Source organism: Dipodomys spectabilis, unplaced genomic scaffold (assembly GCF_019054845.1).
Source record: "Dipodomys spectabilis isolate Male_0828 unplaced genomic scaffold, ASM1905484v1 ptg000483l, whole genome shotgun sequence".
NCBI lineage: Eukaryota > Metazoa > Chordata > Mammalia > Rodentia > Heteromyidae > Dipodomys > Dipodomys spectabilis.
In genome coordinates this window covers 3,215,886-3,241,880 of record NW_024871160.1, presented here as the reverse complement: position 1 = coordinate 3,241,880, position 25,995 = coordinate 3,215,886, and the positions used below count along the sequence as shown (strand labels likewise).

General features: G+C 35.6%; 1 non-coding gene across 1 annotated transcript; it reads left to right on the top strand.

Annotated features, from left to right (window-relative positions):
• Nucleotides 1-23,061: 23,061 nt before the first annotated feature.
• Nucleotides 23,062-23,167, top strand: LOC122098665. Its single transcript, XR_006145769.1, has one exon. It is a non-coding gene; the product is annotated as a U6 spliceosomal RNA (small nuclear RNA).
• The last annotated feature ends 2,828 nt before the right edge of the window (nt 23,168-25,995 follow it).

The window sequence follows — 25,995 nt, the reverse complement described above, 5'->3', positions numbered from 1 at the left end:
TTATCAGCTCCTCTGGGACACTGCAAAGGCAGTACTCAGAGGCAAGTTTATAGCTCTGAGTCCCTATATTAACAAATTGGAGAGATCTGAAACCAACAATTTAATTAGACATCTGAGCCTCCTTGAAAAAGAGCAGCAAGATAAACATCAATACAGTAGATGGAAAGAAATAATTAATATTAAATAAGAATTAAATGAATTAGAATAAAAAATCCATAGAAAGAATCAAAAAACAAAGAGTTGGTTCTTCGAAAAAATTAACAAAATAGACAGACCCTTAGCAAATCTTAACAGAAAAAGAAGAGAAAACACCCAAATAAATAAACTCAGAGATGAGAATTGACAAATCACCACAGAATCAACTAAGATTCAGAACATTATAAGGGAATACTTCTCAAAACTTTATGCTAATAAGTTTGAGAACTTGGCAGAAATGGACCTTTTCGTAGCAAATACTGACATGCTGAAACTATATCAAGATGAGTTAAAGCATTTTAAGGGGCCCATATCAAACACTGAAATAGAAACAGAAATAAGAGATCTCTGATCTAAGAAAAGCCCAGGACCAGATGGTTTCACAGCAGAATTCTACAAGGCCTTCAAAGCAGAATTCACACCAATACTCCTCAAACACTTCCAAAAAGAATTGAAAGAGAAAGTGCACAACCGAACTCATTCTTTGAAGCCATCATAACCCTCATCCCAAAATCAGGCAGGGACTCATCAAAGAAAGAGAACTATAGACCTATTTCTTTGATGAACATTGATACAAAACTTCTCAACCAAATTTAGGCCAATTGAATTCAACAATTAACCCAAAAAATCAAACACCATGATCAAACAGGATTCATTTCAGGGATGCAAAACTGGTTCAATATATGCAAATCAGTTAATATCATTCATCACATCAACAGGAGCAAGGATAAGAACCACATGGTTAACTCAATAGATACAGAAAAAGCATTTGGCAAGATCCAACACCCCTTTATGTGAAGGTTCTGGAAAAAACTAGGAATCCTTGGAACATTCCTCAATACAATAAAGGCTGTATAAGACAAACCTACAGCCAGCATTATACTTTTTTAAAAAAAAATTAATTTATTTTATTTTTGTGAACATATTGTACAGAGGGGTTACAATTACATGGGCAGGATAATGCGTACATTTCTTACCAAGCATTGCAGCCTCCTCCTTTGTTTACCCTTCACATCCCTTCCCAGCCTCCCCCCTACCACCCTACTCAATCCTCCCCCTCCCCCCCACACCAACGTTGTAAAGCTCATTTTCGACATGACAACTTGTACTTCTCATTGTTGCAACAGGTCTACCTGTATCCTTAAACGACTTGTTTTTCCCCATCTCCTCCACAAGTTATAATGACATCAAATATAGTGAAAGCAGGGGTTATACTGTGGGGGAGGGACATACAAAGTAACAAAGAGATAATCTAATAAAAGCGTTAGAAACAAATGCATGAAATAAAAAAGCATTAAAATACATATCTAAGGGTTCATTTTCCTAACATCACATTATCTGACCTTTTCCGCTTGACTCATACATATACAAGATATTGCAAATAAGGGAAACCATGGGACCTATGTTTCTTTGGGCCTGGCTTGCTTCACTTAATATAATATTTTCCAAGTTTTTCCATTTCCTAACAAATGGGGAAATGTCATTCTTTCTGATGGAGGCATAGAATTCCATTGTGTATATATACCACATTTTCTTGATCCATTCATCTAATGAGGGGCATCTGGATTGGTTCCATATCTAAGCTATGATAAATAATGCTTCAATCAACGTAGTTGTGCTGGTAGCTTTAGTGTAGTCTTGTTTGTAAACATTTGGGTAAATGCCCAAAAGTGGGATTGCTGGGTCATAGGTGAGCTCTATGTGAAGTCTTTTGAGGAACCTCCATACTGCTTTCCAAAGTGGTTGAACAAGTTTACACTCCCATCAACAATGAAGTAAGGTTCCCTTCTGTCCACATCCCCTCCAGCATCTGTTGTTGTTAGAGTTCTTGATTATAGCCATTCTACCTGGGGTGAGGTGGTATCTCAATGGTGTTTTGATTTGCATTTCTTTTATGGCTAGGGAGGTTGAGCATTTCTTCATGTGTCTATTGGCCATCCTTCTTTCTTCTTCAGAGAAGTTTCTCTTCAAGTCTTTAGCCCACTTATTTTCTGGGCAGTTGTTTCTTTGAGGATTTGTTGTTAGCGGATTTAATTTTTTGAGTTCCAAGTATATTTTAGATATGAGACCCTTGTCCGTTGTATGGCTACTGAAAACCTTCTCCCAATCTGTTGGCTTTCTATTGATCTTGCTAGCTATGTCCTTTGCAATTCAAAAGCTCTGCACCCTCACGCAATCCCATTTGTCCAACCTTTCTTTGATTTGTTATGTTTCCGGGTCTCTATTGAGAAAATTTCGGCTGGAGCCAAGGAGACCTATGGTTTCTCCTATTCCATCCTGTAATGTTTTCAGAATGTCTGCTTTGACTTCAAGGTCCTTGATCCATTTGGAGTTGATTCTGGTGCAGGGTGATATATAAGGATCTAGCTTTAGTTTTCTACCAATAGTTAACCAATTTTGCCAGCACTTTTTACTGAAGAGGCTGTATTTCTTCCATTCTATTGTTTTAGCTCCCTTATCAGAGGTTAGATGGCTATAGGTCTGTGGGTTCACTTCTGGATTTTCAATTCTATTCCATTGTTCCGAAGGTCTGTTCTTGTGCCAGTACCATGCTGTTTTGTTTACTATGGCTTTGTAGTAGAGTTTGAAATTTGGTATTGATATTCCTCCAGCAGTGTTCTTTCTGTTGAGGAGCGTTTTTGCTATCCGGGGTCTTTTATTGTTGCATATGAATTTTTGGATTGCCTCTTCTATTTCCTTGTAGAATGAGGTTGGAATTTTGATAGGTATCGAGTTGAATTTGTAGATAGCCTTGGGAAGTATTGCCATTTTCATGATGTTAATCTTTCCAATCCAGGAGCATGGGAGTTTTTCCCATTTTCTTAGTTCTGTTTTGATTTCCTTTTTCAAGATTTTAAAGTTTCCATCATAGAGGTCCTTCCCTTCTTTGATTAAGTTAATTTCTAGGTATTTTATTTTTTGTGGGGCTATTATAAATGGAGTTGCTTTCCTAATTTCAACCACTCTTTTCTCATTGTTGGCATACAGAAAAGCCATTGATTTTGGGGGGTTCATTTTATACCCTGCTACTGTGCCAAAGTTTTGAATCAGCTTGAGTAATTTGCGAGTGGAGTCTACGGGATTCTTTAAATATAAGATCATGTCATCTGCAAAGAGGGAGAGTTTTATTTCTTCTTTCCCTATTTGGATCCCCTTTATGTCTGCATCTTGTCTTATTGCTGTAGATAGCCATTCTAATACTAGATTGAAGAGAAGTGGAGAGAGTGGACATCATTGTCTTGTTCCTGAATTAAGAGGAAATGGCTTTAGTTTTTCATCATTAAGTATAGTGCTGGCTGTAAGTTTGTCATAGACAGCCTTTATTGTATTGAGGAATGTTCCATGGATTCCTAATTTTTCCAAAACCTTCATTATAAAGGGGTGTTGGATCTTGTCGAATGCTTTTTCTGCATCTATTGAGATAACCATGTGGTTCTTATTCTTGCTCCTGTTGTTGTGATGAATAATATTAATTGATTTGCATATATTGAACCAGCTTTGCATCCCTGAAATGAATCCTGTTTGATCGTGGTTTATGATTTTTTGGATGAATTGTTGAAATCGATTGGCCAAAATTTTGTTGAGAAGTTTTTCATCAAATTTCATCAAAGTAATGGGTCGCTTTCTTTGATGAGTCCCTGCCTGGTTTTGGGATGAGGGTTATGATGGCTTCATAGAATGTGCTCAATAGTGAACTTTCTCTTTCAATTTCATTGAAGAGTTGGAGGAGTATTGGTGTGAGCTCTGCTTTGAAGTCCTTGTAAAATTCCGCTGTGAAACCATCTGGTCCTGGACTTTTCTTAGCTGGGAGGTCTCTTATTGCTGTTTCTATTTCAGTGCTTGATATGGGCCTGTTAAGATAGTTCAACTCATCTTGGTTTAGTTTTGGCATGTTAATATTTGCTAGGAAGAGGTCCATTTCTGTCAAGTTCTCAAACTTATTAGCATAAAGTTTTGAGAAGTATTCCTTTATAAAGTTGTGAAACTTGGTTGTTTCCGTGGTGATGTTTGCATTCTCATCTCTGAGTTTATTTATTTGGGTGTTTTCTCTTCTTTTTCTGATAAGATTTGCTAAGGTTCTGTCAATTTTGTTAATTTTTTCGAAGAACCAACTCTTTCTTTGTTGATTCTTTCTACAGTTTTTTTTGGATTCTAATTCATTTAATTCTGAATTAATTTTAATTATTTCTTTCCTTCTACTGGATTGGGGTTTATCTTGTTGCTCTTTTGCAAGAAGGTTCAGATGTCTCATTAAATTTTTGGTTTAGGATCTCTTCAATTTGTTGATGTACGAGCTCAGAGCTATAAACTTGCCACTGAGTACTGCCTTTGCTGTGTCCCAGAGGAGCTGGTAATTTGTGTGTTCATTTTTGTTGAATAGCATAAACATTTGAATTTCCTTTCTAATCTCTTCCATGACCCACTCGTGACTCAGCAGTGTGTTGTTTAGCCTCCATGTGATACCGGACTTTCTTTGGTGGCTTTTGGTGTTGAGTTCTAATTTTATTCCCTTGTGGTCAGAGAGAATGCAAGGTATAACTTCAATGTTTCTGAATTTAGACAAGTTTTTTTGTGGCCTAAAATGTGTTTTATTTTAGAAAATGTTCCATGTGCTGCTGAGAAAAAACGTGTATTCTGATGCTGCTGAGTGAAATGTTCGGTAGATGTCTGTTAAATCTATTTGATCTATGCAGCTGTTTAGATCTGCGGTTTCTCTGTTGAGTTTTTGCAGAGTTGATCTATCTAGTGGGGAGAGTGGTGTGTTAAAATCCCCAACAATTAATGTCTTTGGATCTATATGGGATTTGAGGGAAAGTAGTGTTTCTTTGATAAATTTGTGTGCTCTGTTGTTTGGCGAATAGATATTTAGAATTGTAATATCCTCCTGAAGGAGAGATCCCTTAATTAGTGTGTAGCCACCTTCTTTATCTCTTTTCACGAATTTTAATTTGAAGTCTATTTTATCTGATATTAGGATTGCAACTCCTGACTGTTTATGGGTGCCTTTTACTGGGTAGATATTGCTCCAGCCTTTCAAATTGAAAATGTGTTTGTTTTAACAGGCAAGATGTGACTCCTGCAGGAGGCAGATAGAAAGTTCTTGTTTTTTAATCCAACTAGGCAGTCTATGTCGCTTAATTGGAGAGTTAAATCCGTTAATGTTAAGAGATAGGACTGAGAGGTGTTTGGGAGTTCCCTCCATGTTTTCCACCTTCTTGGGGGTTGCTAAAATTGAGTTCTTCCTATGGTTATTGGATTCTCAGTTTGGGTGCTGTTTCTCTGTTAATTAATCTCATAGAAAACATGAATTGTATGGTGAGAGAAGTTTATGGTTCTATTACTTGTTTTAGGAAAACAATTATGCCTTTTGTTTTCAATTATATTTCTGTGGGAATGTGAACTATTCATTGATTTAACTGTGAAAGTTGATAACTGTTACATTGTATCAAGTTGATTCCAAGTTGTATTTGAAAATTGCACATTTAACACAAATATGCTTCCACTTTCTTCCACCACATAAGTAAAGTATAGTAAAGCAAAGCTTGGTGTTAGTGGATCATGTGTAGAATCCTAGAAACTCAGGAGGCTAAAACCTGAAGATTTTGGTTCAATGTCAGTCTAAACAGACAAAAATGTGAAAACTTATCTCCAATTGTCCAGCAAGAAGGAGAAGATGAGAATGTGGCTCAATGGATAGAGTGTGATCAGCCATGAGCAAAAAGTACAAGGAAGACAATTAAACATTGAGTTCAAGCCCTTAAAATGACATAGACACATAAGACAACAATAAAAAGTACTATGAACATCAATAATGAAGACAAAATAGTAGAAAATATCGTGAGAAATGTTGTATAAACAGCTGGAAGACAGAAATCATTTGACAGAATTTTGATTCAGGAGAGGGAAAAATCAGTCTCATTGGTACAATCTCATTGTACTCATTTGTGTTGAAACCTGGCTACTGGGTAACTTGTGAAAGAGTAGATTGGATTACCTGACATAGCAGACATTGCCTGTGACTGACTATGCACCATCACACTCAGCAAAAATCTAAAATTGTGCTTGCTAATTTAAATAAAACCTCATATTAGATACTATCTGGTCCACACAGACTGGGGTCCTTATTTTGAGGCTTCAGACTTATGTGAGTTTTTTTAAATAACCAGTCCTGTTGTACCCCCTTTCCTTTGTGCACCTTTACCTTACAAAACTGGCACCAAGCCAAGGCTTTGAACTAGACAGCACGGCCTTCATCTCTCCCTTTCTCCAGATACAACTCTTTTCACATGCTATCTCTATCTTAGTATTAGTTGTTTTCTTACTAATCCCCACCAGAAAACTCTTATATTCTTGTAAACGCACTATAAATATCCTAGTTCGAAAAGGGGATTAAAGGTTTACCATTGGGTGAGGCTCTCATCTGTAGGTTTGCTCCCTAATAAATCTGTGCTACAATATCACTTTTTTTTCATGTCTTTTGAGTCTGACAAATGATTGATTAGGTTTGATGTAATCCCATTTATCCAGCCTTCCTTTCGAAGTTTTGACCTGTCCCAAGGAGCCCTCGTGTTTCCCCTAACTCTTCCTGTAAAATTCTAAGGTTTCGGGACTTACATTGAGGTCTTCAACCCATTTGGAATCGATTCTCGTGCAGGAGGATATATAAGGATCTAACTTCAGTTTTCTGTGTACAGATAATTCCATCAGCACAAGTTTTTGAAGAATTTGTCTTTCTTCCATCCTGTGTTTCTGGCTCCCTTATCAAACATTATGTACCTATAGGACTGCATTCATTTCTGGGTCTTCAGTTCTGTTCTATTGATGGAAATATGTGCTTCTATTGAAAAGAATGGCATTACCACATTCCTGAGGAAATTGACTACTCTGTAAACTGAAAAGCAAAATTCTAAGTTTAGAAGATAAAATTGAGGAAAGTTTTGAACACATGAACTATAATATATAGAAGAAAATGTGGGAGAGAAAAGATAAGATGAAAAGTAGAGTAGGTATCAATTGAAGAACTCATAAACAATTACCAAAACTATACAAGGGAGCTGGTGTAAAGCTCAGTTGTAGGACTAGATTAATATATACAAAGCCATGGGTTCAATCTCTAAGAAGACCTAATAATAAGTTAATAAATAGTAATAATAAAATAATTACTTGAAATAAATGCTTTCTTACTAGAGTCCTGAATCCTAAAACTGCAAACAAAATACCCTCAATTCTTGTATCCCATGACATGAAACTACAAGAATGAAGAGGAAATAGTTTACCTTTTCTCTCCTTTCTTTTCTTTTCCTGTTTTCTTCTTTTCTTTTTTCCTTTGGCACTACTGGTGCTTGAACTTGCTAAGGCTCTGACCACTTTAGATTATTTTTCAGATGAGGTATTACTTTTTGGCCAAGCCTCCCTTGAGCAATAATCTCTTACCTATGGCTTCCACAAATGAGAGATAACAGGGAAATTACCCTATATCTTGCTTTCTTTTTTGTATTTTCTCACGACTTTTTTGGTCAGAACTGGCCCTGGATATCAGGCTTCTAAATCTCTGCCTTATAATTAGCATGGCATAGTTAATCTAAAGGTTGGACCCATACTATTTTTCATTGTAAACATTCAATATTGATTTCTATTTTCTAGATATCATTAAATTCCGTTGAGGTTAGTATGGATCTTAATGATGTTATAAGAAAAACAAAGAGAATTCCCTTGAATAGTTTTTTCAGTTTCTTTAAATATTTATAGTATGATATTAAAAGTAGGACATTAATATTTCACAAGTACCTTATGCAGACTTCAATTTTTTTAATGATTTTGTGCACACATTAAGTTCAGTATAATTTTATCAACTCTATATGAATAAATACCAACACGTTTCTTTAAGTCTGTCTCATGCTTCCCTTTTATAATTAATCCCACTACTTCCCTTGGTCCCATCCCAAAACTTTTTCATCCTGGAAACCAAAACATTTTTTTTTTTCTGATTTCTAGGTCATGCAATAAATAAGCTTTTAGGACTGCCTTCAAATCTATGGTAGAATATTCTCTGTTGTTGTATGCCTTAATATTGTATTGTAGTCACTCGATTAGCCTTTTGGTTCTGTTATTAGAGAAGGTAGCACAATTCGTTGCCCATTCACCTGAAGAAAGCCTGAATTGATTTCCATTTCTTTAACTAGAGGAAGTAATGCTGCTATAATCCTCTGTGTTTTGGCCTTTGGGTGAATGTTACAGCTTATTTCTATGAGACAAACCTGAAGAGCTCAATTCCTGTGCTATACTCTAGGTGTTTGCATATTTCATATTCTAGGAACCTGTCAAAAGGTTTTCAGAAGTGGCTTTCCCATTTGAGATTCCTGCCAACATCCAGTTTCTCTGTTTATTGACAGCATTCAGTATGGTCATTATTGTATTATGTGCAGTAATTCTCATACATGTTTTATGATGTCATTTTTGTTTTAATGTGCACTTACTTAATGACTGATGCTGCCTTTTTTGGGCATATTTTTCGCAAGATATATTTTACTAGTTTCTAATTGATGTTCTTTTTAACATTAGTTTTTGAGAGTTCTGTGTAGAGTCTAATTTGAGGCATCCTTCAGGTATAGGATTTGCAAATATTTTATCCTTGACTATGGATACACTTCATCAACATTATCTTCATCATTATCATCGTCATTATCATCATCTGTTGGGTCTTTGTCAGTCCCACGAAAGACGGACGGGGTCCGAGGAAAGGTAAGTGCGGCAGCTCACCCTTTACCCAGCCTCCCTCAGCCGGGAAAACAATCAGACCCAGCAGGAGGTCAAGTCAAGCAGGAAGAAACTCGTTTATTAACACAGAGCAGCACTTTTTAAAGCAAAAAAAGAGCAGGTGGCATGGCAAGTGAGGAAGAGGAACCAATCACTGTCAAGGTCACACGTTATCATGAACCTAAGCTTCCACGGGCTGGTTACACAGTGAACATAAAGCAAATTGGGCTCTGCCCACTCAACTCCCTCTCAGCACCATCTTTGCTGCCCCTGTGCCCTACAATAATCATCACTATCATCATCAACATCATCATCATCATCATCATCATCATCATCATCATCATCATCATCATCATCAATATTAGTAGTATTACTACTATTAGTTTTGTACATGTATGTATGGTCCTGGGACATGAACACAGGGTCCCTGAGATTACTTGCAATTTGTTAACAATATACCATTTCAGTCATGCCTCACTTTTGGCTATTTTGCTGATTAATCAGAGATAAGATTTTCAGGGACATTATTTTGTGGGCTGCCATCAAACAGCAATACTCACATCACAGCCTACCAAGTAGTTAGGTTGAGATACATGAGTCCCCTGCTCCCAACTTCTATTCACTACTTGCATATGAGCTTTCACAGTCTAAATTATTTTATACTTTTTTGAGTTCTACTATATCAAGTTTTCCTTTCCTATAATTTCAATGCCAAATTTAAGTATGCTTCATCTCCAAAATTGTCAAGGCATCTTCCAATGTTATACATTTACATCCCTCTTTTTGTTTTATAGGCCAACTTCAAATCCTGCTTGAAGTTAATATTTGAATAAATTATTTTAAGTCAATATTCGCTTTTTAATTTTCTACAATATTGTCTAACCTATCACCACTTATTAAAAAGAATGTCACTCCACAAGTGTTTGGTTTTACACTCTTATTAAATATTCCTTGATAATAATTATGTGGCTCTAATCTGGTGCCCTACAGACACATTGAGCTTATAATCTTTCCTCTACAAATATAACAATTTTACACTAACAGCTTTAATATTGGAAAGAGAAATATATTCAAGTATATTTTCCTTTGTCAATGAGTCAAAGAGTGATGGTCAGGTGTTTTGAGAAATTTTCATAAACTTATAAATAAAACTGTGACGCTTGGCACTGTTAGCTCACGATTATTTTACTAGCTGGATAGGATGCTGAGATCTGAGGATTGCGGTTCAAGGCAGCTGGAACATGAATGTCTGTGAGACTCTTATCCCCAATTAACCACCAGAGAACCAGAAGTGGCACAGTTGCTCAAAGGGTAGAGCACTCACTTTGAGCTGAAGAGCTGAGGAACAGTGCCCAGGCCCAAATTTGAAGCCCCGTGTATGACCCCCAAAAAAGGGGGGGTGGGGACAATTAATATCTTTGCTCAATTGTATCCTCCAATACATAAAAAGTATAAGTCTACATTTACTTAGATTTTTGCTTTTATATTCAGCATTGCATAATTTTCAATAAGGGTGAGTCAACAACACTTTAATACATTTTGACAATGTGTGGAGATGGCACAAAGAAATTCACAGAAAAAAGATGAATAATAAGGGGCAATGGGAATGGAGAAAGACAGAAATGGGTTAATCAAGTCCTAGATCAATATGTGAGTGTGTAAAATATTTCAATAAGATTTCTTTGTACAATTAATATACACCAATTAATAAATATCTTCCAAAGGCATTGGTATTCAAGTATGTCATAAAGGATAAATACAGATTTTGTGGTGAAATGAAAGATAGATGAGAAAATGCATACTTATAGTAATTGTGTAAATAAACTAAGAAATATGGTCAACATTCTGAGGGTTCATGGCTCATTAGAATAGAAGGCCCTTGGTATTTAAGATAAGACTAAAATGTTAGACTTCAGCCTATCTTTAAGACTACTTAATGCTATTGCCTTTTGAGTAAGTATTCTCTTTATTGTTGTTGTTGTTGCTGGTGGTGGTCGTGGGCCTAGAACTCTGGGCCTGAGCGCTGTTCCTCATCTATTCAGTTCAAGGCTAGGTCTCTACCACTTGAGCCATAGCGCCACTTCTGGTTTTCTGGTGGTTTATTGGAGATAAGAGTCTCATGGACTTTTTCTGCCCAGGCTGGCTTTGAACTACGATTCTCATTTCAGCTTCCTGAGTTGCTACAATTATAAAATGATCTACCAGCACTGGGCTTTAATCAGCATTCTTAGTACAAAGAAAAAATACAAGTGATTTGGAACCAAGCTGTAGAAGGCTGCCTTTTTGGCTTCAGAAGAGAGCGGCCTGGTATCATATGAGTAGATAGATTTAGGAAAAATTGAACATATAAGTCCACATGGAAGGCTACAAAACATTTTAGTGAAGTTCCAAAAATGATAAGGACATGATTTGCAATAACTAGCTTGGTAATAAGGGACATGTTTAGGAGTTCTGTATCTATTGTTACTGTTGTAAATGTGCAACGTCATTTTATTCATTCTTGTTGTTGTTGTTTCCTTAGTATGTTCTTTCCTCTATGGAATATCCCCTGTTGTCATTTACTCGATTTTGATACCCTGCATCTTGTATATACATGTTTAATCTGGGGAGGGTAAAGGGAAGTACAAAACACTGAAACAAGGAAACAGGATGACCCATTGCAACACAGATACCAATAAGACTATATTGAAAATGAACCTTACCACTTCATGCTGCGAAGAGTGGGGAGAAAGGAATGTGGGAGCTGGGGGAGGGAAGGGATAGTGGGATAACAACAAGGAAGGAAGTGGTAATAATGATCAACAAGTAATATACTCATTGCCTTATTCATGTAACTGTAACCCCTCTGTACAACATTTTAAAAATAAAATAAAAAAAAAGTAAAATCATTAAAGACACGTTTGGTAAATAAAGTAAAATGCTAACTTACAGACAAATGAAAATAATAATAAACAGATATGTCTATATACATGTATATATACATCTGTATATACATATATATGTATACATATATAGGTATTTGTGTATGTACACATATAACTATGAATATATATATATATATATATATATATATATATAATTCATACACACACACCTACACACAATTCTTGATCCCTTTTTGCAGTGAGAGGCATCTGGGCTGATTCCATATGTTGGCTACAGAAAATGCAACAATGAACATGATTCACCCAATGAATGTAAATGTAGCTATTTTCAGATATAGACTCATCCAGCTCAAACCAGTGAACAAAACATACTTGTACGATTCTAAGAAACAATGTTTTGTTTGACTTTTTAAAATAAATTTACTCTGTTATTAAGTTGATTTATAGAGGTATTACAATTACATGAGTCAGGTAATGTGTACATTTCCTTTTAGGAAATGTCTTCAGTTCCTGATTTTCCCATTCCCTCCCTTCTTTCCCCACCCACGTGTTAAATAGCTCACTTTCATCAATGTTCAAGGAACTCCACTGTTTCATTTTTTCACCCTTTCCCTAAAGCTCTGTGCCCACTCCCACCTTCCTGAAGACTTAGAATGAATATACCATGCATAAGGTAAAGAAAACAGAATCATCACAAACTATAAATAACAACATACAGTAAACAAAAAACGGACTCTTCTGTTTCCATACTCATAGCTTGTTTCAGGATGTTTATCATGTTATAGAAATGTAATGGTTTTTATAATAAAGACAATTCAGGGATTAAGGTGTGATAAACATAATTTTCTTTCTCTTTATTTTACATTAATGTTGTAGTAACGCAATTCAAATCCTAGTGAAATTTGAAGGTTTAGGTTTTAAGTTAAATACTCAGAAGGTCTAATAGTTCCATTTTGGCAAACAAAGTGAAAAACAGGCATGTTTTAACCTCAGGAATGTCATTATTTCATATGCAAAAAGTAATTTTACCTACATTTTCTCTTATATGATAACATATTTTCTGCTAAATAGAGAGATACAAAAAGATTTTAATTATGATATGAAAAATGCATCAATATGAATGAATGAAATCAGGGAGTAGATGGCTCAGAGCGGGGTGGTTCTGTCAAATATTCTCATTATTTTGAATGATCTGGTGTTTCTATATGTGTGGAATTATGAATGTATTTTATGTCTGGACAAGAAAGTCTGATACCCAATGTCTGGAACCTGACCTGAGTCAGAGTGGTAAGTGTGTGTGTGTGTGTGTGTGTGTGTGTGTGTGTGTGTGTGTGAGAGAGAGAGAGAGAGAGAGATTGTGGGTGTGTGTATGTGTGTGGGTGTGGGTGTCTGTCTGTCTCCCTGCAAGTCTGGATTTAGAATGAAATATCTTATTTCCCTGAGGGTATATACTTAATTCTATTAGGTATACTCTATTAATGACAGCAAATAAATTAATTAACATTTTGTGCCATATATTTATGATTGCATGAACAAACTAAAAATTATGTTTGGGGTATGAGTTTTGTAAAAGGTCAGCTGAAAGTATAAACATTTGGAATCTTGAGAAAGATATCAACGGCAATCATTTCAGTGTAGATAAATTTTGAGAACACTTGCAGTGATAGGTAATCCGATATTAAAATTCAATATTTATTGATTTTCCATAGCTACAGTATTCTATAAATTTGTAGGAAAACAAGTAAAATTATGGAATCATAAAAGTAATGTGATTATTTATTGCAAACCGTTTTACAGTTAGGCCCTGACTGTAAGCTCTAGGATCAACAGAAAAAAAAACACAATATACAACATGGAGTTAGATATTTTATAATGAAGCACATATTAATATACTCCACATTGTTAGAAAAACTGGAACTTTGGGTTAGCTTTATAACCTACCATAATAAGTGATATTGTTCATTTATTAAGCAGAAAAGCTTACTCAGATGTACAAGATTGAATGTTTCAGTGTATGTTCAGCTGGTGTTATTGCTTTGGGGGCCAGTGACAAGACAATGTCAAGGAGGGGAGTATGTCAAAGAGAAATGTTTTTAACCTAGAATGATTAAAAGATAGAAGAAGAAAGAAGATGAGCGTCTATTTTCTCATGAGTTTAACTCTGAAGAACTTAATCTCCAGAAGAACTATTCAAGTATGCTCCACAGTCTTGGAGGAATTGGAATGTCACTTTTCTTTAACACATAGGTCTTTCTGGGGCATTCTAAAATCAAATGGCAACATCTTCACCAATGATAATAACTTGTGTAGGGGTGGAAGCCACTACATATTTCTATAAATTCTAATCAGATCTCAGCAGACTAAATATTTTATGGAATTCCTATTAAAATATTTTCTTGCAGACTGACTGGGTCTTCATAATGTGTTTCTGTGTGTTTATATGTGTGTGTTTGAATAAACTAATAAAACAATGTGGCAAATAAAAGTATTAGTATGGCCTTTTGTTTTTCTTCTCATACTATGAAAGCCTGTCACAATTCCCAATCAAATCCCATCCAAGATTCAAACATTAATGCTGTCCCAAAATTTCTTTATGCTAACCGAAGTACATCCATCTCATTTCAGATGGCCATGGTATAGGAAAATTTTGTCTTCCAATTACGTTGTCACCAAGGAAACAACGTACAATATTTCTTTTAAAAATACGAAGATTGTAGAACATGTTAGCCAAAAAATTGAAGGAGTATACATTATAGGATTTAATTTAAATATTTAGTCACATAAATGGATATTCTTTATCCCCAACTCAGAGCCCTTTTAAACTACATAATTGCTCAACTCATCCATTACCATCTTCCATGAAGTCAGCCCTTGCTGAAAACAAACCAGATGTGGTGAACAAATTAACATGTACACCATTGTTACATGCTGCTGTTCTAAAGCATGGAAGTGAAAGAGCATTTAATGCCTGTGATGATCTGGTTCTAAGGATTATGGAAAGTGATTACTTTGCACCATAAACAGAAAAATCCACAGACTTTTTAAGTTGTGTTTTGTTGTTGGCATTTGTGAGATATATTTTGGAAACACAATGAATGAAAGCATGCTATTTTGTAAAACTTTGCTGGCTGACACATTTACTGAAATGTTTCAAATGAGAAGACAGACAATAGGGTGGGTAAGATGTGGTATGCAGCTTTAAATACAGACAAGCAAAACAAAGAATGGGAATTTTTTTTTTCCTTAACAAATGCTTTCTGGTTATATTGTGCTATACACTATAATGATGGAATAATCATTTCTTTGGAAATGTAAGGAGAAAACACTGTCACCTGTTGAATTTCTTTTTAAAGTGAATCTTAAATGTCAAGGTCAAAGAAATTTAAATGCCTTAATAAAATACTATCAAGTATTGCTTTCATTTTTGATAAAATGTTAAAACAAACTGACAGACCGTTCGTCCATTAAGATTTATAAGTTTCATGGTATATATTTCCTATTGTTCCTCTTTTTTGCGGGGTGATTATATATATATATATATATATATATATATATATATATATATATATATATATATATATATATATATATATATATATATATATATATATATATATATATATATATTTTAGAATGGCAACCTGGTCTTAACTATTACCCACAAAATTTTTGCTGTCATAGAATCAGAGAGGTTTTGTTTTGTTTTGTTTTTTTTATTTGGTCGTTCATGGGGCTTGATCTCTGGCACTGGTCCTACACTCTTCAGCTCAAGGTGAATGTTCTACCACTTGAGCCACAGTGCCACTTCTGTTTTTCTATTGGCTTATCGGAGATAAGTCTCACTGACTTTCCTGCCTGGGCTGTCTTTGAACTGAGGTCCTCATATCTCAGCCTCCTGTGTAGCTAGTATTACAAGCATGCACCACCAGTGCCCAGCCAGAGAGTTTTATTTTATTGAATTAAGAGAATAGTAGGCTCATTTTATGCCAACACAAAATATCAACACCAATGACATTTTTCCCTAAAAAAAAACACTCATAAAAAAATCAGGAGATTCGGGAGAAGATGGCAGAGGAGAAGCTGAAGGCTAAACAAGCTCTCCCAAAGAAAGCATTTTAGTATTCCAGTGAACATTCTTAGGCTACAGAGTCACACCAAGTGTTTCATCTCAATACAGAGAGTTTGGACAGAGAGGGAAAATCCAAGCAAGGAAACAGATCTGAACACATGCAGCTAGCCATGGCTGCAGTGGCAGAGTTGGTAGCAGAGACACTCTTGGCAGCCATAACTACAGAGAGAATCTGGGACAAAGGCATCAGATGTGGCGGGCAAGCGGATTCTATCCAACACAAGCAAGAACTGATAAGGAGCAGATATCTTCATCCTGCAGATCACAGACCAAAAACTGCCCAGGAACAATACTCTGGCCTGAGTAGAACCCTCATCTCCTCATTCCTTACCAGGGAGCAGAGGAGGGAAGGATGCATGTCCCCTACCACTGGAGATCTCCATCTTTGATACTAGCAAAGGCCCTGCTGAGCAACTAGGTCCAACTCAGGCCTTGGAAGAAAACAAAAGAGCCACTTAGCAGGTCACAAGAACATGCCCTGACCTGCCAGGCTCAGCTCCACCCAGGGAAAAGTAAATCAGTCCAGACAGAGAAAATCTGCCCCCTGAGGAGTGACTTTCATCACTGGGTAAACAGAGCCAGAGGCTGCCCCTCCCTACAGCAGCCTAGACAAACACATGAAACTCAGTAAACATAAACCCTGAGAATGGCTCCAAGCTGGGCTCTCTGAGAGTCTCAGGAGCTAGCCCAGCAAGGAAAAGCTACTGATTGCTGAAAGGCCTCAACTATACCCATAATCTAGTCTTATCACAGCATCTCCAAACTAGAGGAAACTCCCATCTCCTTCTTTTGGGATACTCAAAGCAAATCTACCTCCCACTGAACTAGCCTGGGAGGAGGATCACAAAACAATCGGTTAGGCAAAGCACTTTTTTGCCTGTTCAAACAAACTAACTTATGAAAACAATCAAGCCACAGGAAAAACAAACAACACAAAAGCAGACCAGAGACTCCACCAAGAAACTGGTTATGGACACGGGAGATACACAATCGTACCATTGCCCCCATCCCCCTCACCAAAAAAAAATCAAAGAACTCTTTTTTTAAATTTCATTTTATTTTTTATAGTGAGAATACAGTACAGAGGAGTTACAATTACATGGGCAAGATAACGAGTAGATTTCTTATCAAGCATTGTTGCTTCCTTGTTGTGTCCCCTTCCCATTCCTTCCCATACTTCTCCCCTCCTTCCCCCCCTCCTCCCCGACCCCCCACCAAAGGTGTTAAGTTCGTTTTTCGACATAATGAATTGTACATCTCATTGTTGCAATCAAAGAACTCTTATTTGAACCTTTTTAAATTTTTTTTTAATTTTTAAAATTGTTTTCTAGTAATCTTATTTTCCTCCCATAATTTTTATTTTCGGTGTATACGTGTGTGTGTGTGTGTGTGTGTGTGTGTGTGTGTGTTTATCTCTTCTGAACTTTTGGTCCTTTTTAAGTATTCTTTTCATTTTTCTCTGATTCGGTACAGGATGATAGATAAGGATCTAGCTTTAGTTTTCTATGAGTGATTAACCAATTTTGCCAGCGCTTTTACTGAAGAGGCTGTCTTTCTTCCATTCTATTTTTTATCTCCTTTATCAAAGATTAGGTATCTATTGGTCTATAGGCTCATTTCTGGGTTTTCAATTCTATTCCATTGGTCCTGAGGTCTGTTCTTGTGCCAGTACCAAGCTGCTTTGTTTGCTAATGCTTTGTAGTAGAGTTTGAAATCTGGTATTGATATTACTCCAGCACTGGTTTTTCTGTTAAGGATTATTTATGCTATTCATTGCCTTTTATCGTTCCATGTGGCTTTTTGGATTGCCTCCTCTATTTCCTTGTAGAATGAGATTGAAATATTGATTGGTTTTGCATTGAATTTGCAGATAGCCTCGGGAAGTATTGCCATTTTCACGATGTTAATCCTTCCAATCCTGGATCAAGGGAGTTTTTTCACTTTCTAAGTTCCGTTTTGATTTTCTTTTTCAGGTTTTTAAAGTTTTCATCATGGAGATCCTTTACTTCTTTGGTTAAGTTAATTCATTGCTATTCTATTTTTGTGGGGTTATTAAGAATGGAGTTGCTTTTCTGATTTTAGCCACTCTTTTCTCATTGTTGGCATACAGAAAAGCCATTGATTTTTGGGGGTTAATTTTATACCCTGATACATTGCCATAGTTTTGAATCAGCATGAGTAATTTGGGAGTGGAGTCCATGGGATTCGTTAAATACAAGATCATGTCATCTGCAAAGAGGGAGAGTTTTAATTCATCTTCCCCTGTTTGAATCCCTTTTATGTTTCCATCTTTTCTTATTGCTGTAGCTAGGCATTCTAATAGTAAACTGAAGAGAAGTGGAGAGAGTGGACGTCCTTGTCTCATTTCTGAGTTATGAGGAAATGTCTTTACTTTTTGACAATTAAGTATAATGCTGGCTGCAGGTTTGTCATATGCAGCCTTTATTTTATTGAGGAATATTCCTTGGATTCCTAGTTTATCCAGAAACTTCATCATAAAGTGGTGTTAATTAATTGATTTGTGTATATTGAACCAGCTTTGCATCCCTGAACTGAATCCTATTTGATCATGGTATGTAATTTTTTGGATGAATTGTTGAATTGTTTGGCCAAAATTTTGTTGAGAAGTTTGGCATCAATGTTCATCAATGTAATGGCTGTATAATTCTCTTTCTTTGATGAGTTGCTGCCTGGTTTTGGGATGAGGGTTATGATGACTTCATAGAATTAGTTAGGTTGTGAACTTTCTCTTTCAATTTCATTGAAGATTTGGAGGAGTATTGGTATGAGCTCTGCTTTGAAAACCATGTAGAATTCTGCTGTAAATCCATGTGGTTCTGGGCTTTTCTAAGAATGGAGGTCTCTTACTGCTTTTTCTATTTCAATGCTTGATATTAGCCTGTTAAGATGGTTTAACTAATTTGCTCCTTTTCAGTTGTTGCTGGTGTTGATTTGAATCTGCACACCCACTGTGTCTGGTGCCTTTGTCCTGGACCCTCTCTGTTGTATGTATGGCAGAGTGGGTATGGCCGCCACCAAAGCTGCCTCAGCCATGGCTACAGCAACTGCTCAGATCTGTCGCCTTCCCTGGATTTTCCCTCTCTAGCCAAACTCTGTACTGTGATGGCACACTTAGTGTGATACTCTAGCCTAGTACTGTTCGCTGGAACACTAAATCTGCTTTCTATGCGAAGGATTGTTTAGCCTCCAGGTTCTCCTCCACCATCTTCCCTCACTTTTCTTAAACATTTTCTTATTACGGGATTTTTCTAGTTTATAATGACCAAGATTGACAGAAAGGAGAAGGAAAATTGTCTACACTTCCATGAGGTTCTGACTTGTGTTTCACAAAATGTTATAAAAGCTCTCCATGAGAAATCTAGCAGCTGCATTTCTAAATAGTCTTTGCTTGCTTACACTTTCTGATAATGTTTCAATTCAAGTACTTCTCCTTAGAGTCCCATACCATTCAATGATGCTGTATTAGATCTTTGTTACATCTTGAAGACAGCTCTTGGTGATTAAATTTGTGATTTTCAAATTAGCTCTCGCAATTCCATCCACAAAATGCAGACAAAAATTATCTGAAATAAATTTGTATCTGTTGATAGTGAATATATTTCAGTTTCCATTACAAACATAGCATGTAGTAAAATTTTTCACAGAAATTACACTGCACTAGCATGTATTAAAATTTTTCACAGAAATTACACTGCACTAGGTTGTGGGCAGATTCTAATGAAAATAATATACTGTGTTTACATAGAGAATTTGAGCATCCAAAATTTTAGTATGCCTGTGGTCCTAAAACCAATTCTTTACTTATATTGAGTAACACATACAACTTGCTATATGTACAGTTTTCCTTGTATGTTTTTAATATATATATTATTGCAAAGATACTGTACAGAGGGGTTACAGTTACATAAGTAAGGTAATAAGTACATTTCTTATTGAGCATTGTTACCACCTCCTTTGTTTTTCCCCTACTATTCCTTACCTTCACACATCCCCAACACCTCCGTCCACCCCCCTCTAATAGTATCTTGCAAATCTCATTGTTAAAATGGGTCAACCTGTATCCTTTCCTTGTATCTTAAATGAAGAAATGCTGGCTTGTTTCATGCTGATTCTACTTGTGTACACACACTTAAAAACACTTTCCAAGTCCAAAAGCACATAAATGAAATGCACATCATCTTTTGTCAGTTGGTATAATTGTGTTCTACACATTTATTGACAGGTTACAAATTATTCTCAAATTTTAATACATAAAAAAACTTTCTTTTTTTCTCATTTTCGTGGCCAGGACATCAGCACGACCTCAGTTGGCATTTCTCACTTTAAACTTTTCACAAGGGTTGGTTAAATTTTGACCTGTGCTCCAGTCTTTTGGGGAGTCACTCATCTGCTTAGGAATTGATGCTGGCTGTTGGAAAAGAGCCCAAGGAAGGATGCCATTTAAAGCCTTATTACTTTATTTTTAACAAGGATATTGTCCTACTACTTTGGATGTTGAGAATGTCTACAAGAGCAAGCATTCCATGGGGAGCAGGGAGACACCATATGACTTATACTTATTGAGATTTCCAAGTGACTTGCTATCACTTGTACTGCATTTTTCAAGTCGAATCTCTCTAAACCTACCAGTTGTAAGAGATAAGAGGAGTGGTAAAAGTACTCTTAGAGACAAATATATCTTCAACATATTTGTTATCAAGCATTCTGTCAAAGATATATTCAACAACTAGAGAAACTTTTGTTGGTTATATCTATGTGTCTTTCTCCATTTGTGCATGTGTACATGTGTGTACGTATGTGTGTATTTGTGTGTATAGTAACATTCATGTATACATATATGGGCCTATATACACATATATGCATATATAAATAAATATACATATATAAATATATGTGCATATAAATATATATCAGGTGTTCAGTGATTTAATCTAGAGTTCCCAGCACATTGTCCTTATCACAAACTGTACATGATAAACTGTTCTAAGGATTGGTGCTATATGAGGGGTATCCTTTGTACATATTTCCCCCATTACCTTGCTTTTCATTCCTATGAACAACTTCAGCCTACTTTCCATAGGAAAGCTTTGTTTTTGTTACTTACTGATAATAAAAGAAAAAGGTTGTTTTTAAAAGAAAAAGAACTTTTAGGTCCCAAGCTAAAAGTATCTTATCAGTCTCAATGATTCATATGTGATAAAATTTATAATAGTACTAAAAGTGAAAAGGAATTCCTAGATCTGTTGTTTTGCCATTTAGAATGGCAAAGAATAATTTCACGTCAGTGTTACAACTCTTAAAGAATGCAAGGGTAAGTGATGGTCCCTATCATGTTCTCACAAAACCAGTGGACCCTGAAGGATAATAGTAGACCAGCAGATAATCTAAGTAGCAGACATGGAGCATGATAGAGAAAGACCAGAAATGAGAGAGAATGAAAGAAAGAGAAAAATATCATAATACTTAAAGTGTGTAACAGATAAACAAGAGGTTTATGAGAATATTCATACTGCTATATTGAGACTCTACATGTACATTTGAAGGTATTTGATGTATGATAACTCATCAACATAAAATATAAAGTGATTTTGATAAAAAATAAAAATGACTAAGAAGAAATTATAAATGCAAAAACGGTCTTCACAGAAGCAAATTCTCAGAAATATTTCTTGATTTTGAAAAGGATAAATTGGCTGCAGTTAGTATAAATTTAGAAGTATGACAATTCACAAAAATATAAAAATATGTTTACATATTTCATTATATAACCCAAAGCAGAAAGCAAATATTGTTCAGATGATTTTTTAAATCACAGTTTCTCAGGTGCTGGGAAGGTGGCTCAGTGGTAGAGTGTTTGACTTGCATGCATGAGGTCTGAATTTCATTCCTCAGCACGACATAAGCAGAAAAAGATGAAAGTGGTGCTGTGGCTCAAGTGGTAACACTAGCCGTGAGCTGAAGAGCTGAGGGACAGTACCCAAGACCCAGAGTTCAAGCCCCACAACCAACAAAACCAAAGCAAAAAAAACAAAACAAAACACATTTTCTCAATTTTGTGGCCTCAATTCTGTAATACTACTACTTCAGCCTAGGGTTAAGATTTTAGGTGTGGACATTTATCAACACTCCTGATTCAGACTCTACTTGATAAAATTTTTAATCAATATTTTGGTTTTAGTTTTGCTCTTTGTAAATTCACATGCACCTATGAAAAATGTTGTGGCTATCCCAATAATATTCTCAAAGTTCCTCTTAATCACGACTCACAAAAAGTTGTATTATATTACAACAAGGAAAAAATGCTATAAAGAAAAAAATAATTAAATATTAATGTTTACTAAAAATAAAAAGCAAAACAATTACCAGGGTTTTCAGTATTTGAAGTGTACATAGTAGATTTTACTATTTTCTCGTATTCCTGTACATTTAAAACTGGATAATGCTATGAGTAGCCTTTAAATTTACCCAATAAGATTACTATTTATAGTTCATCTCATCACTTGTATGTGGCTTATATCATTATTTGTTCATCACTAACATATAACATGAGGGAGCCCAAAAGATTTAACAGAAACTGTGTACTTTAAATCTTAACTCTTCACTCTGCTTCTTTAAGCAGTCTTTGCTACTTCTCATTAGTAAAGTTTCTATAAACTCTGAAATGTACATACTTACTAGTACTTGCTACTAGAAATATTATATACTTTATTGAAAAATTTTATGACATGCCAAACAGTCTTAATTTTGTCATATATAAGCAAATCCCAAAATTAAACATATTTAAAACATTAAAAGTTTTAACAAACCTTAACATTTGCTGCAATGATCACTATGACAGGTGCCTTGTGTAGAATAATTGAATTCCTCTTCCTACACATCTCATGAGCAACAAATACCTGGAATTATTTTGTTTTTGGCATGTCAATCTTGAATTTATTCTTAAATGTGTGCTTATGTAAGAAATAAATGGTTCTAAAATTTCACAATTCTTTTGAACTTACTTTTTGTTGAATTGTCTAGTTTAAGAAAATCAATTACAATTTACATATATGTATATATATATATAAATGTTCTGTGCTCAATTTGGCTGCACATACACTAAAATTGAAACATACAGAGAAGATTAACATGGTCCCTGCACAAGGATGACACGCAAATTAGTGAATCGTTCCATATTTTTACAACAACAGATGCTGGAAGGGATGTGGCCAGAAGGGAAGCCACCTGCATTCTTGGTGGGAGTGTAAACTTGTTCATCCACTTTGGAAAGCAGTTTGGAGGTTCCTCAAAAGACTCCACATAGAGCTCCCCTATTACACAGCAATTCCACTTTTGGGCATTCCCCTAAATGATCACAAACAAGTTCATACTAAAACTACCACCACAACAATGTTCATTGTAGCATTATTTGCCATAGCTAAGATATGAAACCAACCCCGATGTCCCTCAGTAGAAGAATGATCAAGAAAACATTCTCTGTGTGTGTGTGTGTTTGTGTGTGTGTGAATGTACACTTACACAACCACTTTGGAAAGCAGTCTGGTGAGTCCTCAGAAAGCTAAATATTGACCTTCCTTATGGCCCACTCATACCACTTCTAGGCATCTATCCTGAACAACAGGTACCAATATTCAAGGACACATGCACCTCCATGTTTATTGCAGCACTGTTCACAATAGCCAGGATATGAAAACAACCCATATGTCCCACCAGAGATGAATAGATCCAAAAACTGTGGTAACTATACACAACGGAATATTTTCCAGCCATTAGAAAGGACAAAATAATGGCATTAACAGGGAAATCAATCAAGCTACAGGAAACCATGTTGAGCGAGGTAAGCCAAAAGCAAATAGATGAACGGCACACAGTCTCCGTGATAAGCGGATGTTAAATCCAAAATGTAAGGTGATATGACAAAATTAACAACACTTAAGAAATCAAGAACTTCCACTCATCTGGTAGAATCACTACTAAATAACTCCATTCTGCTGATCATATGTGCACACTGAAGGGAAACCAGGAGGATGACACAGGACTAGAGGGAATCAGGGAAAAACATACAACAGTGGGATCCATCAGCTGCACTGGACATTGACCAAAATGAACTAAGCAACTCCATGTCACTGAAGGGAGGGAGGGAACAAGTGGGAAAGTGGGAACAGCTGACGCTATACAAAACAAAAAATATATACATATTTCAAAACAAAAGAAGTATACATATAGAAGAAATAACTCTATTGTAAATCCCATAGAACTCATAAATGTTGTAGACCATAATAGACAATTTGCTCCATCAAAGATAGAATGTGTTTGTGACTTTAACTAAGAATCACTATCCCACAATATTGTGAAATTTGGGAATTTATGTAACCACTTAATTACAATAAAAACATTTGAAAAAATGATGAAGGTGGAAAACTAAGTTGCTCTAAAAAACAAAAAAGGAAAATGTTCTGTGTGTATATGTGTGTACACACACACACTCACACATATACTATATATATATAAATATATATATATATATATACATATATATGTCTGTATATTAATTCTATGCCTCCATCAGAGGGAATGACATCGCCCAATTTGTTAGGAAATGGAAAGTCTTGGAAAAAATTATATTAACTGATGTAAGCCAAGTCCAAAGAAACATAGGTCCCATGGTATCCCTTATTTGCAATAACTAGTATATGTCTGGGATAAGCAGAAAAGTTGAAAAGCTATGTGTATATGACTAGATAAGTTGATGTTAAGCTAAATGACCCCCAAGATAGAGACACAAGTGTTTTTTTTTTCTTTGTTGCTGTTGTTGCTCACATATTTATAATGTACGACGTGATTTTTTTGTTTTTTTATATGTTCCTCCCCAGCAGTATAACCCCTGTTTTCACTTTATTTGATGTTAGTGCACCTGCATATTGTATATACACTTCTCTAATTTATGGAGGGGAAGGGAAAAAAAACAACATGCTTAAATAGGAATGCAGTTTGACTCATTGTATAACAATAGATTCACAAGACATTATTTTGAAAAACGAACTTTACAGTTTAGGCTGGGGACATTTGGTGGGGCTTGGGGGTGTGAGGAGTGTACTTGTAGAGGTGGAAGGGAAGAAATGTGGGGAAAAAACAAAGGAGGAGGTAACAATGCTTGACAGGAAATGTATTTATTACTTTGCTCATGTTTCTGTAACTCCCCTGTACAGTATTTCTACAAAAATATATTTTGAGATGGAAGAGTTTATTTTGCCTATTTTACCCATATAATATCATTAACAAAGAAATTAATGCAAAACACTGATATGAAGATATTTCGAAGAAGTGAGTGTGTGTGCATTCCTGCGTGTTGGCATGCACAGAGTTTGAAATCAGGGCTTCAAGGTCTCGCTATATCTTGCTCTCTAGATTGTTGAGCTACTATATAAGCTACACCTCCATTCCTGGCCCTTTGCTAGTTCATTAAAATTTTTGCAAAATAATCTCATGAATTTATTTTGCCCTGATTGGCTTCCAAATGTTATCCACAGATGTTAGGCTCTTGAGTAGGTATCTTGAGTAGTTAGGATTACGGGTGTGACAAACCAGCACAAGGCTTTCAGAATAATTTTAAAAGTAGAAGAAAATTTACTGCACAGAGTCCTGTTTTATCAACTCCTAGTTTTAAAGAATTTTGGAGTGATTATATGTGAATTTTTTCATTCTTGACTTCTTAAATCACAGTATGTGATGATATTTAAAAGATTTAGTACTTTGTAAAAACGATACTGGAACTATGGGATAGAAGAAATTTGCCTAACTTTGGACCATAATTTATAAGCTTAGTTCTGTGCATAATAACCCAACGTCACCAACACAGTCTGTGTTGAAGACAAAATGAACAGAAAACAATCACCATGGGCAATAATTGCTATGCTATTATTTCTTGATCAATATGAATAGTGAATTGAGAGTATCAGAGAATGGAGAGAATTTATTTACCTTTTGTGTATTGCTGAAAGACTTTTG